The 5924-nt window shown below is 41.4% G+C and overlaps 1 non-coding gene across 1 annotated transcript; it reads right to left on the bottom strand.

The window, feature by feature from the left end:
- Positions 1-297: 297 nt before the first annotated feature.
- On the bottom strand, positions 298-406 carry LOC120108787 (small nucleolar RNA R71). The gene has a single exon (XR_005509994.2). It is a non-coding gene; the product is annotated as a small nucleolar RNA R71 (small nucleolar RNA).
- Positions 407-5924: the final 5518 nt, after the last annotated feature.

Genomic DNA, 5924 nt, shown 5'->3' with positions numbered 1-5924 from the left:
TTTTTTCTGATAATGTAGGACATTTTGACATCAAACCCGGGGTAATCCAATTGCTGCCCAAGTTCCACGGGTTAGAGTCCGAGAGTCCGTATCTTCATTTAAAGGATTTTGAAGAATTGAGCATTACATTTAGAGTGCCAAATGTCACCGAGGATGTCCTCAAGTTGACATTGTTTCCTTTCTCTCTAAAGGATAAGGCCAAAACACGGCTAAACTCTTTGCGACCTAGATCAATAAGAAATTGGCAAGATATGCAAAGAGAATTTTTAAAGAAGTTCTTCCCCACACAAAGGACTAACTTTTTGAAAAGACATATCAGCAATTTTCAACAAAAAGATAATGAAACATTTTATGAATGTTGGGAAAGATTTAAAGACCTTCTTCTCTCATGCCCTCATCACGGATTCGAAACTTAGAGAACCATTAGCTTCTTTTATGAAGGTTTATCTCCACAGTTGAAACAATTTGTAGAGACCATGTGCAATGGTAGATTTTTAGAAAAACAACCTGATGAGGCATGGGAGTATTTGGATTCCCTTGCTGAGACTGCCCAACTTTGGGATAACGGGGATAGAAACAACAAGTCTTTGCCTAAGCCTACTAGCTCTGTACATGGAGGCCTTTACAACCTCAGAACTGAGGATGATCTTCACGCTAAAATGGCAGCCCTCACTAGGAAGGTAGAAGAAATTGAGCTTAGGAAGGTTGAGCCTGTCAAGACTATAGAGCTCAGAAACGAGTGTTGTGGTATCTGCGATATGTCGGGTCATACCACTACAGATTGCCCCACCATACCGGCATTCAAGGAAGTCTTGCACGATCAAGCAAATGCTATGAACTCCTACCAAAAGCCTTATAACGATCCATACTCGAATACCTATAACCCTGGTTGGAAGAATCATCCAAACTTTAGGTGGAGAAACGATCATCCTCAACAGTCACATCATTCAGCTCCTCCACCTGCACATCCTACTTATGCACCATCACCTTCTCAGAAGCCAAATATCGAGGATACCTTGCAATCCATACAAACTTTTCTACAAGGTCAAGCTAATATCAATGCTCAAAATACTCGAAATTTTGAAGACATAAGGAACCAATTGTCAATGTTGACTACCGTCCTAAGTACCCAAGAGAAGGGTAAGCTTCCAGCTCAACCCCAACCTAACCCACAAGTGCACGGTAGTAATAATACGGCTCCTTCTAGTTCGCATACAGAGCATGCAAAGAGTATCATGACTTTGCGTAATGGGAAAGTCATTGATCAAACCATCCCATTGAGACCGCAGGTCACTTCTAATTCTGATGCTCCCAAAGTTGATGAAAGGGACAAAGAAGAAGTTGAGGTCCCAACTTCTACTAAGAAAGTTGAATGTCCTTTTCCTCCACCTTTTCCACAACGGTTAAAGCCGTTGCAAAAGCTCGAACCTAATTCTGAAATTCTTGAGATTTTTAAACAAGTAAAGATCAATATACCTCTTCTTGATGCAATCAAACAAGTACCCTCATATGCCAAATTTTTGAAGGACTTGTGTACTGTTAAGCGCCGATTAAATGTTAAGAAGAAGGCATTTTTAACTGAAAATGTGAGTGCTATTTTGCAGCACAACATTCTCCCTAAATATAAAGATCCAAGTTGCCCAACCATCTCATGCATCATAGGCAACTTTAGGATAGAGCGAGCATTGTTAGATTTAGGGGCGAGTGTGAATTTGTTGCCATATTCTGTATATGAGCAACTTGGTTTAGGTGAGTTGAAGCCAACCTCCGTCACTTTGCAATTAGCTGACAGGTCAGTTAAAATTCCAAGGGGGATTATCGAGGATGTATTAGTCCAAGTAGACAAGTTCTACTTTCCTGTCGATTTTATTGTATTGGACACACATCCGGCTTCGAACTCACAGACTCAGATTCCGGTCATTTTAGGACGTCCATTCCTTGCAACTTCTAATGCATTGATTAATTATAGGAATGGTGTCATGAAGCTTTCTTTTGGTAACATGTGTTAGATGTATGCCCTAGAAGCCAATTTGGCTGACACATTGTTGATTCTAGGGACATAATTTTGTACTTGACTATTTATTATTGAATAAATAAAAGGCATCTTTTTCATTCATATTGTTTATGTGTCTATGAATCGTCCAAGAAATTAATAAGATGATGATACATATTCTCAAGAGTTGAGAATTTGAGCCATGTATCATTGGTGATTAATTTCTAAATGCTCCTGATCAATGGATCATCACGAGGACGGTGATCGATCCGATCAGTGCATAGATCACTTTCCTTCTAGATGGACGAGACTTGAGTCCACAGTGTAGGGACACTGAAGTGATAGTGCAGGTGCTTGTTAGAGAACAAGGGTACTGAGCGTGACCAAGACAAGAAGTCACTTGGATGTCTATCCACTCGTCAGTGACTTACTTGATGTTGCAGTAGTGTGACTGGTCCTTTGACCTGCGGTGCTTCGGCTACTCACAGTGAGGTTATTGTAGTTTGACTGCACACATACATGGTCTCTAGCCATATGGGTCCATGCAGTGTAGATTGGCTGCAGTAGGTTCACTGTAGGAGTAGGGTATGCACCTATAAGGAATCTATCGACCTTGATAGAAGAGGAGTGATCCTATGTGATTTGTTAGACTGAGTTCTAAGACCTTGGCCAGGGCAGTAAAGTGGAGAAAGAGTTTTCCACTATCGAACTCAAGTCGAATAAATCTTGATATATGACAGACGATGAGGTTTGACGAGTTGTCCATGACCTCCGTCCTGTAGGGATCCACGATAGTAGGACTGTATCACATGTTAACTGCACCTAGAGGTTCATCATTCCATTCTGCTGGGTAGCCACTACATGCTGCTAGGTGTCACTGGTGGATGGTGGGACTCATAGGGATTATCTTGATGATCGATAAACCCTAATGAGTTGAGTTGGAATCGTTCCAACCCATTGAAAGGAGTTTTCAATGATATAGTGATAGAGATCACAATATATCTCACTACCAGTCAGAATAGAACCTATGGGGTCACACACACTAGAAGTATTGACCGATCCGATGGTTGAAATCGTGATTAGGAATCACAAGAAATCAATTTGATTGATAAGAAGTTGAAGAAGGAAAAAGAATTAATTAATTGGACTTGAAACAAGAATCCTACTTCGGGTAGGATACCTAGAGTTCTAATTGGATTAGGACTGGCATTCCTACTTGGAATAGGATTCCTCAATCCTAATGAGATTAGGAGTTTTGAATTAAAATTGGATTCCTACTTGGAGTAGGATTCCTAGAAATCCTAATTGGATTAGGACTTCGGATTCAAATAGAGTCCTAATTGGATTAGGACTAAAAATTAAACAAATCCTAATTGGATTAGGATTCCTTAAGTCCTAATTAATTATTAATCTAATGAATCAACATGACTCCTAATTGGATTAGGATTGAAGAGTTCAATTGAGTCATGATCCATTCAAGTCCTAATTAGATTGGGACTAGCATAGATTGAACCCAAATTGGCTAATCCTAATTAGATTAGGATGAAACCATGAGAGAGGCACCTAATCCTCTTTGGAAGAGGATTAGGTTAACCAACTAAGAGGGGCATCAGCCCCTCTCCAATTGCTTGGGGCGACAAGAAGAGAGGAGCTAGGGCCGGCGCCCCCTTCTTTCTTTGGAAAGTTATCTAGGGCTCCAACTTTGGAGGAGCCCTTGATAGCTATAAGAAGCACCATGAGGCCGGCGCCCTAGGCATTGGAGCCCTCTTCCCTTGTGCCGTGGCCACCCTCTTCCTCCCTCTTAGTTGCAGCCGCAAGCAAGAAAGAAGGAACCTCCAAGTGTTGGCGGCCTCCTCCTCTTCCTTTTCTTCATCCAGCGCAAGCAACAGAAAGAAGGCTGTGCAGGGGTTCATCTACTTCCTCTTCTTCATCCTTCTTCTTCCTCCTCTCAAGCACTTTCAAGAGTTGAAAGAAAGAGAAGAGATCAGCCATCAAAGGAGTCTTTGCAAGGGAGCTAGCACCCCGGGAAGACAAGAAAGCTTTGATCGGTTCTCTACTTCGTGTGGATACCCGTAGAGGCCGGACGTTTGAACGGCTTCAAGCGAACCCTCTTCCTAAAACCACGAATTCAGATTCGCGGTGATCATCTACCCGCGCAAGGTGAAGATTTGATCTTCCTAGTAGTTTTAAAAGTTTTAATTCTTACCTAATTACGAAAGGTCTCGAAACAACGTTCATGCGATGAACGTCGAACTCGCGCATGCCGATTCCGCTGCCATCTGAAAATTTTTGAAATATCAGCGGCATGGGCGGGTTCCCAACAGTGGTATCAGAGCCTAGGCTTCGTAGATTAAGGTAAGAATTAAATATCTAAAGGCTTATTAGATCTGAAAATTGATTGATCATGCATGCTGAAAAATTCTGCATGCAGATTTTTCTGGGGTGCTGATTTTTTACATGCTGATTTTTATGTGATAAAAAGATGATTCTAATTGCATTGTTAATGGGATTACAAAGTTTAGAATCATGATTAGCATGATCAGCGACCTATGTCATGATATAATCAGTTAGTTTTCAGATCTGAAAATTATAATTGTTGCATACGGTGATGATCATAGGATTCAAACCCTTTTGGTATCAAATGTAATGACCTGCGATGTGATCTGCGATGTCATGTAATTTTTCAGATGCTTGCATGCATCTTATTTGATGTTTTGAGAGGCCTGCGTGCCTCCTAAAAGGAGATGTAATTTATTTTTATTTTTATTTTACATCTGGTTGTATTTCTGTGATGTGATGTACATCAACGATCAAGCTGAAGCAAAGGCATGAGATGAAAGGTGATCTGAGCGGTTGATGGCGATGGGATCAAGAGTTGATCAAGGATCGAATCAAGAAAGCTTGGAATCAATTCAAGAGTTGAAGACCACTTGATCGATTGATGTGCATGTGCTTGTAATACGACCTAATTAGAATCCATGATCATCACCTAGTTAAAGTTTAGCTTTAATTATTGCCGCGATTATAACTGCCTGCAATGCGCCGTTTGCATGTGATGTGAATGAGAGTCGGGTAGATAGGTCTACATGTGATGTAGCAAACCCAATTGAGACCTAAATCAAAACCTCCTCAATCAAGTCGAGAGTGAACCGACATGAGCAAGTCATATTAGATTAATTGATCTAATTGGTGTCTAGGAAAGCATGAAAGGTGGTTACTTAATTAGGACCTTACTCTCTGAGTAAGGGGAGCCTCCCACCTGCTTACCTGGCCAATTGTTCGATTACCTCTTATGAAGGGCTCAAGTTGCAAACACTAAGACCTGATTAACCAATATTAAGTCAATAGGTCTTCCACTGTAGTAGAGCTGCTAAGGCCTTTCTGATGTTGATTTGTCTCGGCGGGACACAGTGGTCAAGTTGCATCGGGGGGCTGGACCTCTCTATAGACATGAGATGTTGTAGGGTAAAGGTGGGGTTGGGCACCAATAACTGTTAGGTGAGGACCCAATGACGACTTTATTCCTACGGTTATACGGTGGGTCTGACTTAACTAAGCGATGGGGCCAATAACTGTTAGGTGAGGTCTTCATGGCTTAGAGACCAAGTTACACTGCAACATGCTTGAGAAGCATTGTACAAGAGTTGTACACTCATCCATCTATGTGTCACCAATAACTGTTAGGTGAGGTGGCATGTAAATTGGTGGGACCACAGTACCCATTAGAAACCCTAGTCGTGTGGGATTTCCGTTTTCCTACCAGAGGAGTGTGAGGGATTCGAGAAAATAGTGGGAGTCATATTTGTTCTAAAAGACCTTAGGACAGATTAGGATCAAGTACAAAAGTCTAACTAGAATCTTTACTCTCTGCAGATACAATGTCGGCTTCAAACCCTTTGACCCGTATTCTTGAGACCAACCGACTGACCGG

Source organism: Phoenix dactylifera, chromosome 14 (genome assembly GCF_051530095.1).
Source record: "Phoenix dactylifera cultivar Ajwa chromosome 14, Ajwa_hap1_PhDact_Kaust_v1.1, whole genome shotgun sequence".
Taxonomy (NCBI): domain Eukaryota; kingdom Viridiplantae; phylum Streptophyta; class Magnoliopsida; order Arecales; family Arecaceae; genus Phoenix; species Phoenix dactylifera.
The sequence above is the reverse complement of the archived record's forward strand: the minus strand, read 5'-3'. Positions and strand labels throughout refer to the sequence as shown.